Genomic DNA, 12996 nt, shown 5'->3' with positions numbered 1-12996 from the left:
TTAAAAAAACAACCACAACCACAACCCATTGCAGGGCCCAGTTGTAGCAAAGAACAACAAACCACTGAATCTTTGCGGGGAGGGGATAATTTTATTGTGTGCATTTAATCTGTCGTTTCGTGCCTCAGAATTCAAGGAATGAAATATTACTCATTCCGTTTGGCATCGTTACTGTAGATCTGGGCATACGTGCTGCTTAGAAAGCTGTAGAGTGAAGCCTTTTGTATGTGGCATTCAGACGCTTTAACGCCTTAATTTTGTCACTTCAAAACTTGCCGTGTGCTCGAAGGCAGCTAACAAGTCAAATAACAAATTCACAAAACAAATAAAATTACTTCTTCCCCAACAGAACCAGCCATAGCCAATGCAAGAGTGAAACCAGTGTATTAGGCACTGAGTCTCAATTTGAAATTAAATGCTTTGCCTGTTTGCCTCTGAAAATTCAGAGAGAGAGAGAGAGAGAGAGAGAGAGAGAGAGAGAGAGAGAGAGATGCTCCTCATTTTGGCAGTTTCTAAAGCCAGCCTCAAAGGACTTTAGTGCTGTCTCTGGGAAAAACCCAGTAACAACCAGTGAGGCAGCATGGGTGGGGCACCATTGCTGGTTGCTGCTAGGTAATGTGTGTCATGTTGGTGACACACATTTTAGACATGTATCAGTTCATGACACAGTACAGTGGTGCCCCGCAAGACGAATGCCTCGCAAGACGGAAAACTTGCTAGACAAAAGAGTTTTCCGTTTTGGAGGTGCTTCGCAAAACAAATTTCCTATGGGCTTGCTACGCAAGACGTCAATGTCTTGCGAGTTCCTGCTGGTTTTTTTTCCTCCCCCCTTTTTTCTAAGCCGCTAAGCCGCTTATCAGCTGATCCGATCAGCAGATAAGCCGCTAAAAGCCGCTAATAGCGCTAATCCGCTAATCCGTCAATGGGCTTGCTTCGCAAGACGAAAAAACCGCTAGACGAAGAGAATCACAGAACGGATTCTTTTCGTCTTGCGAGGCACCACTGTAATTCAGTTTTACTAGCAAACTGGAGGTTAAACTCACCCAGAGGTCGGCAACCTTATCTGAGGATGGGCCGGTCGACGCTCCGTCCATCGGAGGATGGCCCTGAGTGTGTGTGCATGCGTCCTCTTCCGGGTCAGAGGAGCGCCCATGCGCCCATGCTATTTCCGGTGCTTCTCCGACCTGGAAGTGCACCAGAAATAGTGTGTGTGCATGCGCATGGGCGCTTCTCCGTCCCGCACACGTGTGCACACGCTATTTCCAATGCACGTCCGGGTCGGAGGAGTGCTCATGTACACAGGCACCATCAACCCAGAAGCTGGTCCCCGTGCCGCACCAGTAAGAGCAGGCGGCGGGGTGGGGGAGCGGCAGGGGTCACCATGGGCTGGTTAGACAAGCCTTGTGAGCCGCTCCTGGCCCATGGGCCTTCGGTTGCTGACCCCTTTCCAGCCCCAGAAGAAGCGATGGGACACACCTGCCCACTGCAGCCGACACACGAATGTCTCACGACACACATTTTAGAAAGCTCAGACTTTGTAAAAAATGATTTTCAAATTCATACATTTCAAAAATTTTAGAATCATTTTAACATTTCGAACATTGCCCCCTCTTTCTGCGGTTCCTTGGTTTGTTTATATTTTCTGCATATTCCAAATTATCTTAATTTGCTCATTTACTCATCTACTTTAAATATATACTCTTATAAAATTGCAGGTTATTACAATAATCCTGCCAATGTTCTTATCTGTTTACAGTTTGTTTGTAAATATTCAATAAACTATTTCCATTCTTTTGTTAAAAGTTTGTTATCTTGATTTCTTATTTTCCCGGTAAGTTTCGCCATTTCTGCGTACAAAGTTTTTGTATCCGTTCTTCTTTCGTTGGGACTTCTTCTTCTTTCCATTGTTGGGCAAGTAACATTCTTGCAACATACATGAATAAATTTCTATACAGTTTGGGTATTTCTTCTCCCTGTAATTCCCCAAAAGAAAGCTCTGACTTCACCACTTGCACTGAGTGTGTGAGAGAAGAAACTTGGATGGGAGTCCGTGTTTGCTTTATGGGACCCTGCAGGATGCCCCCTTGTTAAATTACCCTCATTGCACTGCCTTTCTCCATCAGGGTAACCTAGAAACCATGATCAGCACAGCCACTGGAAATGGCGAAACCTTCCAATGAGTGCCCACACCATTCCAGTTTGTTGGCAGAGGCATTTGCCTGCTTCCCCAGGCAGTGGCGGAGCTTCATGCTCTGGCACCGGAGGCCGAGAGCAGGCAGGGGCGTGGCTGGTGGACGTCCCAGGGGGCATGGTGCGTATCTCTCCTTTAAAAAAAATAAATTATTAGACAATTTCAACATAGCAAATTATCAATCCAAATAATCAATTACATTATTTCCCCCCCTTTCCCACCCCACCCTCCCTCTCCCCTCCCACCCAGGACTTCCCTCATCTCCCCTCTCTGGTTTCTTTGCACATATTGTTCTCTGCATGTTATAAAATTGTACATATCCTTGCCTTATCTACCATGTGTTCAACTAATAAATTTGTGGGTATTTATTCAAAACCTGCCAAGGAGTCCAGATCATTTTGTTGTCTTTTTAGATAGGGCCTGGTGCGTATCTTGGGGGCGGGGCACATCGCCCACAGGGGCATGGTGTGTGTCCTGGGGGTGTGATACGCCACCCGCAGGGACATGGTGCCCAACGCAGGGGGGGCAGCCGCGATGGCACCCTACCCGGATTGTGGTGCCAGGGGCGGTGTGCTCCCCCCGCCCCCTCTTCCTCCGCCAGTGTTCCCAGGTCTAGATGTGGCGCACAGGTAATCTCTGATCAAGAAAAGCTACTGCACGAGGAGTCCTGTGGCACCTTAAAGACCAACAAATGTATTCATAAGTGCATTTGATGAACTGCACTCTAGTCCGGCAAAGCTTAGGCCATGATAAATTTGTTAGCCTTTAAGGTGCCACAGGGCTGTTTGCTGTTATTGCTGCCACATGCTAGAAAATTGCGGTATTACAGACAGCCCTGAATCTGTTCCCTTAAAGTAATTTTTCGCTCTATAAGACGCACCAGACCACAAGACACACCTAGTTTTTGGAGGAGGAAAACAAGAAAAAAAATATTCTGAATCTCAGAAGCCAGAACAGCAAGAGGGATCACTGCGCAGTGAAAGCAGCAATCCCTCTTGCTGTTCTGGCTTCTGTGATAGCTGCACAGCCTGCATTCACCCTATAAGACGCACACACATTTCCCCTTACTTTTTAGGAGGGAAAAAGTGAGTCATATAGAGCAAAAAATACGGTACATCCCTCAAACTTACTCTCTTAGAAGGGTTGCTTAGGACTGCAATTTTGATTATTGAAAATGCATGCCTTCTAAATGGAAGGGGGTGTGTTTATATCATGAAAAACTAACCCCCCCATGCTTCCTTAAGGATTTTGAGTATTCCCAGAACTGAGATGCAGAAAGAAGTCTTACTGGACTCTCATAGTCCCCACCCCAGCCCCAGTATGGAAACGGACTAAGCAGCTCGCAGGTGCACAGCTAGAGTTGATGAAATCATGTACATTGTTGTGAATAGATGCCACAGGGAATCTAAGAATGGCCTTTTTATTTCTTCCAGATGGGACCCGTACAAATGCTCTCCACTCTCCTTCCAGTAAAATATAGACTGGCTTGGTAGATATACAGGTTGAATCATGTTTGTTTTCAGCATAAATGTCATCAAAGCCCAGTAGAATAATAACAATAACAATAACAATAACAATAACAATAACAATAATAATAATACAATTTGCAAACTATTTTCCCCTCACTAAAACGTGTGTTTGTGTAGTGTGTAGATTTGACAGACTTCCTGTTACTCACAGATTTTTCAATCTGGTATGGAATCTTTCATACTGATGCTCTAAAGGCAGACGACGTTGGTCTTCACCTTTCTGGCGTATATTTATGACACACAAAGCACTGACTCCTCCAATCCTAGATTTACTGGTTTGAAAACAAGCACCAGTGCTCTGGCTGGAACTGTCTTGTTGTAAGTAAATGTGCTTTAGGTCATAACTTAGAATTTTATTTTATTTTTATTTTTTTGGAAACTTAGTGTATTCTAGAGTATGCTACACCACGCCTTATGATGCTCAGAAAGGACATAAAGAACAAACTTGGACAGCTCACTAGTCAACACTCTTAACCACACCCTAGTAATGGCCAGTACATCATATATAAATGTGTGTGTGTGTGTGTGTGTGTGTGTGTGTGTGTGTGTGAAGCTCAATGTTCCAGTTGTTAGGATTTAGCCTTAGCTATTTTCTCCCTGTTTTTTCCATCTAGAAAGGTGACCATAAGTCTCTATTAGAGTTAGGCTGGAGATCTTCTATAACAAGTCAAATACAACAGTTCTAATCACACTCCAAATATTTTTTTTTTAAAAAAAGGTTAAGTCCAGTCACAAACTACTCTGGGGTTGCGGTGCTCATTTTGCTTTACAGGCCAAGGGACGTTTGTCCGCAGACAGTTTTTCTGGGTCATGTGGCCAGCATGACTAAGCCACTTCTGGTGAAACAAGAGCAGCACACGGAAATGCCATTTACCTTCCTGCCAGAGTGGTACCTATTTATCTACTTGCATTTTGACATGCTTTCCAACTGCTAGGTTGGCAGGAGCTGTGGCAGAGCAACGGAAATTCACCCCGTCATGGGGATTCGAACCGCCAACCTTCTGACTGGCAAGCCCTAGTCTCAGTGGTTTAGACCACAGTGCCACCCACGTCCCGCAAAGATGTAGCATCTATCAAAGCTACACTCTCACTTTTAACTCTGCTTTTTAATAGACATGTGCGAAACCCAGAAGAACAATCTGCAGAAGCTACATTACTCATGACACAACATAAGAGAAAATCAATGGCAGCGTACATTGTATCCTCCTGACTATTGTTTCTGCCAAGTAGTCATCTGGAAACCTGTGATGAGAATGATCTGATCCATGTCAAGCTCCCGGGCAATTGCGTAATTCTCTGGCCCCAATGCCTAGAAACCTCTGCAAAGGTAATGGGATCTCCAGGAATAATGCACATTCTGGTAAGCAGATTACCTTTTTTTTAACTACCAGAACCCAACTTGTTGCCAGCTTTCCCAGTTGGAATTGAGGTTCTCATAAGCCTTCCTCCTAATGTGCATGGTTGGACAAGTGCGTAACAATTAGATAAAAGGCCATTTTCTGGGGGCATCTAAACTGCAAAACTCCCTGCAGAGACATACGTCTTTCAGCTGTCAGGTAAAGCCTGTCCTGTTCTCTCACGTCTTTAATAGTTTTAAGTGCCTCTCTGCTATTTTAGCCGATTAGCTCTACATTTATTTAGTTTGCCCTCTGCCAATCTAAAAGTCCTTTATTGCTGCTTGTTTACATTTTTTATTGTTTGGAGTCTTGTGAGCTGCCTCAAGGCCATTTGGCAATGAGGTGCGATAGAAATTGGAATACCTTAAATAATAAAAGTCTAACTATTCCGCATTATTTTGGCCAGTTCTGGAGAGAAATCTGTGTGTAGATCTGGATTTAGATCAATCTCCCTGTCTACACCATAATAATACTCATTCAGCCCCCATTGAACTGGCTTAATGCGCCACTGCATGTGAATGGGTGTCTGGGGCTACCAGCAGTTGTGAACAAGTAAAGCTGGATAGGGACTTAATATTTTCATTCGAATAACGCACATTGGCTCAGTTTTCCTCCTCCTGTAATACTACTCTGGAATTTAGAAGACTATTCCAGTACGAGTACAGTATCCAGAAAAGTGCTGAACTGGCAAAGAAATGAGTGTCTGTATTTGTCAACTTAACTGACTGAATAATATAAGGAAGTCATAAAAATTCAGAGAAAGAACCTGACAGAAATTTTGGCATAAGCTAGGCCTAGGGGGGAAATAAAAGACTTCAGGTGGACTAAATCCAAGCAAAATACTTTGGACTGGTTTCATGTTTATTCTTCAGGATATTTAATAACATTTCTTCTTCCAGGGCTATTTTTAGTATATGACAGAATATTGAACACTTTTGTTTTGCTTTTTTAAAAGAAGTAGCAGGACAGTGTTGTCCGAATGTTACTTTGTATTTATGAGAATTGCTGTAACCAAATTTTGGCATAATCAGAAAACTGAGCCAGAGGACCTTAATTCTAAACATCTTACTTTTAAGCCAGTCTCATTAAAATCAGTGCCCACAAAAAAGCCCAACTTTTACTTTTTCTAGATCCAGCCTAGTAAGTTTAGTAAACAATCTGTTTATAATAATAATAATAATAATAATTTATTATTTGTACCCCGCCCATCTGGCTGGGTTTCCCCAGCCACTCTGGGCGGCTTCCACAGAAACCAAGAAACACTAAAATATCATACATTAAAAGCTTCCCTGAATAGGGCCGCCTTAAGATGTTTTCTGAATGTCAGGTAGTTGTCCATCACCTTGACATCCGATGGGAGGGCATTCCACAGGGCGGGCGCCACCACCGAAAAGGCCCTCTGCCTGGTTCCCTGTAGCTTCGCTTCTCGCAATGAGGGAACCGCCAGAAGGCCCTCGGCGCTGGACCTCAGTGTCCGGGCAGAACGATGGGGGTGGAGACGCTCCTTCAGGTATACTGGGCCGAAGCCGTTTAGGGCTTTAAAGGTCAACACCAACACTTTGAATTGTGCTCGGAAACGTACTGGGAGCCAATGTAGGTCTTTCAAGACCGGTGTTATGTGGTCTCGGCGGCCGCTCCCAGTCACCAGTCTAGCTGCCGCATTCTGGATTAGTTGTAGTTTCCGAGTCACCTTCAAAGGTAGCCCCACGTAGAGCGCATTGCAGTAGTCCAAGCAGGAGATAACTAGAGCATGCACCACTCTGGCCAGACAGTCAGCGGGCAGGTAGGGTCTCAGCCTGCGTACCAGGTGGAGTTGGTAGACAGCTGCCCTGGATACAGAATTGACCTGTGCCTCCATGGACAGCTGTGAGTCCAAAATGACTCCCAGGCTGCGCACCTGGTCCTTCAGGGGCACAGTTACCCCATTCAGGACCAGGGAGTCCTCCACACCAGCCCGCCCCCTGTCCCCCAAAAACAGTACTTCTGTCTTGTCAGGATTCAACTTCAATCCATTAGCCGCCATCCATCCTCCAACCGCCTCCAGGCACTCACACAGGACCTTCACCGCCTTCACTGGTTCTGATTTGAAAGAAAGGTAGAGCTGGGTATCATCTGCATATTGATGGACACCCAGTCCAAACCCCCTGATGATCTCTCCCAGCGGCTTCATATAGATGTTAAAAAGCATGGGGGAGAGGACGGAACCCTGAGGCACCCCACAAGTGAGGGCCCAAGGGTCTGAACACTCATCCCCCACCACCACTTTCTGAACACGGCCCAGGAGAAAGGAGCGAAACCACTGTATAACAGTGCCCCCAGCTCCCAACCCCTCTAGACGGTCCAGAAGGATGTTATGGTCGATTGTATCAAAGGCCGCTGAGAGATCCAGCAGAACTAGGAAACAACTCTCACCTTTGTCCCTAGCTCGCCGGAGATCATCAACCAGTGCGACCAAGGCAGTTTCAGTCCCATGATGAGGCCTGAACCCTGATTGGAAGGGATCCAAATGGTCCGCATCCTCCAGGCGTGCCTGGAGTTGTTCAGCAACCACACGCTCAATCACCTTGCCCAAGAATGGAAGATTTGAGACTGGGCGATAGTTGGCCATACTGGCCGGGTCTAAAGATGGTTTTTTAAGAAGCGGTTTAATGACCGCCTCTTTCAGCGGATCTGGGAATGTTCCCTCACAGAGGGAAGCATTCACCACCCCGCAGAGCCCATCGCCCAGCCCTTCCCGGCTAGCTTTTATAAGCCAGGATGGGCAAGGATCAAGGAGACAGGTGGTTGGTTTCACTCGTCCAAGCAGCCTGTCCACATCCTCGGGGGTAACGGATTGAAATTGATTCCATGCAACTTGACCAGACAGGGCTCTAGCACTCTCCCGCCCCAGCCCTGCTCCCACGGTGGTGTCTAGCTCCTTCCGAATATGAGTGATTTTATCTGCAAAAAACTTTGCAAAATCGTTGCAGGAGATCTTGGGGTCTTTACAAGGCCCCGATGGTAAAGGTGGTTCCGTTAAATTGCGGACCACCTGAAAGAGTCTCCTGCTACTATTTTCTGCAGATGCAATAGAGGCGGTGAAGAAAGTCTTCTTCGCCGTCGCTATCGCCACTTGGTAGGCTCGACGTTGAGCTCTAACCTGTGTCCGGTCAGATTCGGAGTGAGTTTTCTGCCACCGACGCTCTAGCCGTCTCAGCGATTGTTTCATCGCCCTCAGCTCCGAAGAAAACCACGGGGCTGTCCGGGCTCCATGCAATCGGAGAGGGCGCTTCGGAGCCAGACAGTCGATAGCCCTGGTTAACTCCGCATTCCAGCGGGCCACCAGGGAATCAGCTGAAAGGCCATCAACATGGGATAAAGCATCCCCTACCACTCTCTGGAAACCATTTGGATCCATTAAGTGGCGGGGGCGGACCATCCGAATTGGTCCCACCTCCCTGCAGAGGGGAAGGGTCGCGGAGAAGTCCAGTTGCACCAGGAAGTGATCTGACCATGGCACTTCTTTGGTTTCATTTTTACTTAGTGTCAGATCACCCACGTCGCTAGAGGTGAATACCAGGTCTAAGGCATGTCCATGACTATGAGTTGGGCCCAACTTATTCAGGGACAGCCCCATGGAGGCCATGCTTTCCACGAAGTCCCGAGCGGCCCCTTGTAAGGTCGTGTCGGCGTGGATGTTAAAATCCCCTAGGACAACCAAACTAGGTGTCTCCAGGAGAACATCCGCCACGACCTGAAGCAGCTCGGACAGGGAATCCTTGGTGCAGCGGGGAGGTCGGTACACCAAAAGGAATCCTGTACTGCCCCTATTGCCCAACTTCCAGAACATGCACTCAGAAAACTGGGTCTTCCCAGTAGGACGCCTGGTGCAGACTAATGACTTCCTAAAAATCACTGCAACCCCCCCTCCCCGCCCACATGACCTGGGTTGCTGTGCGTAAGAGAAACCTGGTGGGCAAGCGGCAGCAAGGACGGGCCCATCTGTCTCATTCAACCAGGTCTCTGTCACACAAGCCAGGTCAAATCCTCCATCCACAATCAGGTCGTGGATGGCAGTGGTTTTATTCACCATTGACCTGGCATTACACAGCAACACCTTCAGGTTATGTGGGTTTCCCCTGTTGATTCCAGTATCCATCTGGTCAAGGCCAGACCCGGAGGCAGGGATAGTCTTCAAACAACGACTAAACCTGCCTCCTCGGTAATGACATGGTCTGGTCTTAGCGTAACTCCGCCTCCTGCCCATGATCACCGAGATCGGATGTCCCAGTGCTTCCCCCCCTGTGGAACTTGTCCCAGCCATCGTGTTGGCTGGGGCCTCACTCCCAGGCAGCCCTGATCCCACCCCTTAAAAACAAAACACAAACTATACAGAACCAATAAAACAACAGAAAACAAAAACAGAACAATTACACTAAAATTAATCCCCAACCAAATATCCATTACACCCACCCACCCCCAGCAAGAGAAAAAAGGAAAGAAAGAAATACAAATTTAAATTGCCACCGACTGCTTGAGGACATTTTAAAACACATTGGAACAGGGAAGCAATTGCAGAACACTTCCCAGCTTCCCCAAAAGTTTGTTCCAAATAAGGGCCTGGGCCACGCCCCCTGGGCCAGTTGGAGAAGGCCCTGGAAGGGAGCAGGCCCTGCAGTCCTCACCCAGCCGATGGTCCGAGGCTTCCCTGCAGCAGGAGTCCCTTTATAGCCGGGAGAAAGGGCCTGGGCCACGCCCCCTGGGCCAGTTGGAGAAGGCCCTGGAAGGGAGCAGGCCCTGCAGTCCTCACCCAGCCGATGGTCCGAGGCTTCCCTGCAGCAGGAGTCCCTTTATAGCCGGGAGAAAGGGCCTGGGCCACGCCCCCTGGGCCAGTTGGAGAAGGCCCTGAAAGGGAGCAGGCCCTGCAGTCCTCACCCAGCCGATGGTCCGAGGCTTCCCTGCAGCAGGAGTCCCTTTATAGCCGGGAGAAAGGGCCTGGGCCACGCCCCCTGGGCCAGTTGGAAAAGGCCCTGGAAGGGAGCAGGCCCTGCAGTCCTCACCCAGCCGATGGTCCGAGGCTTCCCTGCAGCAGGAGTCCCTTTATAGCCGGGAGAAAGGGCCTGGGCCACGCCCCCTGGGCCAGTTGGAGAAGGCCCTGGAAGGGAGCAGGCCCTGCAGTCCTCACCCAGCCGATGGTCCGAGGCTTTCCTGCAGCAGGAGTCCCTTTATAGCCGGGAGAAAGGGCCTGGGCCACGCCCCCTGGGCCAGTTGGAGAAGGCCCTGGAAGGGAGCAGGCCCTGCAGTCCTCACCCAGCCGATGGTCCGAGGCTTCCCTGCAGCAGGAGTCCCTTTATAGCCGGGAGAAAGGGCCTGGGCCACGCCCCCTGGGCCAGTTGGAGAAGGCCCTGGAAGGGAGCAGGCCCTGCAGTCCTCACCCAGCCGATGGTCCGAGGCTTCCCTGCAGCAGGAGTCCCTTTATAGCCGGGAGAAAGGGCCTGGGCCATGCCCCCTGGGCCAGTTGGAGAAGGCCCTGGAAGGGAGCAGGCCCTGCAGTCCTCACCCAGCCATGTTTACTTATACATGCTTCAAAGGTCAGGTTCATGTGCTTTTCATTCATCAGTCGGAAAAGTTGCACAGGCAGTAAAGCTTAGTTCAGTTCCAAAGTGGTGAAAGTTCCTAAATTTTTGGTATAGGAACACAAGAATGGTTTATGAGAGTCAAGCAGCTAAGCTGGAGCAACACACCTCTTTACACACTGAGTCAGGTAGACTGAGATACAACAATAGGCTTGATTACCCAAGGTGAGGGAGAGTGACCTAGACTAAGCCTGGCAGGACAGCTTACTCTACGGTCTTAACCCTTTCATGCATGAATTAGACTTAAGCATGTTGGTTATATGAGTCTCGATATCCCAGAGGATCAGAGCTTCTAAATGACTTAGAGAGATGGCATGAGAGCTACTGAACATGAAACTGCATTTATCTGCTTTTCTTTCCATGGATCTGTATTTGATGGGTCTACATTAAACAAGAGCTTGTTGCTCATAATATGTGAAGGAAGTTTAAAGGACATCTAATCTGTCATATTCAAAGACACCACACAACTCTATTCTGAGATGATTTTAGAGGAGTTTTTTAGAATGAAATATTCTTAGGTAGCTTTCAAAGGATTAGCTCATCATGTTTTTGTATATTAGTAAAAGTCAATACATCCCTTTAAAAGAATAACAATTACTTAAAATGTTCATCTGAAGTGATGATGATAAAGGAAGAGCAAAAGACTTGTGTTTTCTCCATTGTTGCTTCTGGGTTTCATGCAAAGTAGGGAGATAATTATACTAGAGAGAATGTGACAAGACCCAGATGGAAGAACATAGGAATCACACTTCCTGAAGCCAAACTTCCAGGAGGCTGCTAACCATGGATTTTGAAATTCTGGGTCCTTGGGCAGAGCCAAGAAAGGGAAGCCATGATATGCAAAGTCAGCAAGACAGAACCTAGATATAGATTGGTTTCTGTTACATTAATAGAAGTAAATCCTGACACAAGAAGACTGCAATCCTATACCCCCTTACATATCCATTAGACTCAGTGAGACTGACGTCTGCATAGCTATGCCCAGGATTGCACTGGAAGTGTAGAATAGAGGGAAAAGAACAAGAAGTTGCAAGCTAATAAATGCAACTTCCAATAGCTGGACACAGAGGCAGCACATGCACCATTCAGTTAAAGCAAACCCACCCCAAAGAATCATGGGAAGTGTAGCTTACCCTACACAGAACTACAATTCCCAGCACCCTTCACAAACTGAAGTACGGGTGGGGGGTGGTATAAGTTAATTATAAGAAATATCTGTTCACCTCCCTGCCTCCTAGATTTATACCACCTAATGGATGGTTTACATTCCCCAAACTTCTGAGCTTTCGGTTTAATTTTAATTATATTTTTCCCCACATTTGTTATTGCTTAGGGAGTGAAAAATCGCAATAAGCTGCTACTATTTGAATGATTTACTGTGCTGTTGATCTACGCCGTTTCATCTTACCAGTAAAGATCAAGTAGGTGGCAGTCTTAAACCTTTATTAGAGAACTGTCATATCACTCTCAGCCCCCATCTGATAATGGAGGTGATTGTGATACCGTCTGGATGCGACACCCACATGCAGCCATGCAGCTCTCAGCTTGCAGCACAGCGATAACGCGGGGCTACATTGCAGATCTGTCTTTGCTACTACATGACTCGCTCCCTTCTTCGCCCAATCTGCAGTGCAGGGAGAAAAGGACTGCACTGTGTTGAAGTGTTGTTGTAATCTACACTCTCAGACTCATCCCCCTCCTCCTGCAACGAGACAATGCATTGGAGTTTGCATTGGCAGGGCACTTTGTTGTTGTTCTGTTCCATTTTAGTTTAGTCCTTCTGCTGGTTGATTTTATCTTGCTTTTAAGGTCAGGCCTTTTAGTTCTTGTCCTGTTGTTTCATGTTATACTATTTCCATTTTGATTCTTTTCTCTCTTGTTTAATATAAACTCACTGGGAAATTTGATTTAAATAAACAGTATTTGAAAAACCTCATATTTTAAGAAGTTGTACGAAGTGAAAGCTGGACCATAAAGAAGGCTGATCGCCGAAGAATGGATGCTTTTGAATTCTGGTGCTGGAGGAGACTCTTGAGAGTCCCATGGACTGCAAGAAAACCAAACCTCTCCATTCTGAAGGAAATCAGCCCTGAGGGCTCACTGGAAGGACAGATCCTGAAGCTGAGGCTCCAGTACTTTGGCCACCTCATGAGAAGAGAAGACTCCCTGGAAAAGACCCTGATGTTGGGAAAGATGGCGGGCACAAGGAGAAGGGGACGACAGAGGACGAGATGGTTGGACAGTGTTCTCGAAGCTACCAGCAT

General features: G+C 47.3%; 1 long non-coding RNA gene across 1 annotated transcript in view; it reads left to right on the top strand.

The window, feature by feature from the left end:
- Positions 1 to 12473, top strand: part of LOC310706096 — a 132921-nt gene extending 120448 nt beyond the window's left edge. The window contains exon 3 of the long non-coding RNA XR_014525665.1: positions 12066 to 12473. This is a non-coding gene — a long non-coding RNA (uncharacterized lncRNA). The remainder of the gene's footprint in view (positions 1 to 12065) is intronic.
- Positions 12474 to 12996: the final 523 nt, after the last annotated feature.

The sequence above is a fragment of the Podarcis liolepis genome, assembly GCF_965112155.1.
Source record: "Podarcis liolepis genome assembly, chromosome: 4".
Classification (NCBI taxonomy): Eukaryota; Metazoa; Chordata; class Lepidosauria; order Squamata; family Lacertidae; genus Podarcis; species Podarcis liolepis.
This window is presented reverse-complemented; position numbering and strand designations above follow the sequence as displayed.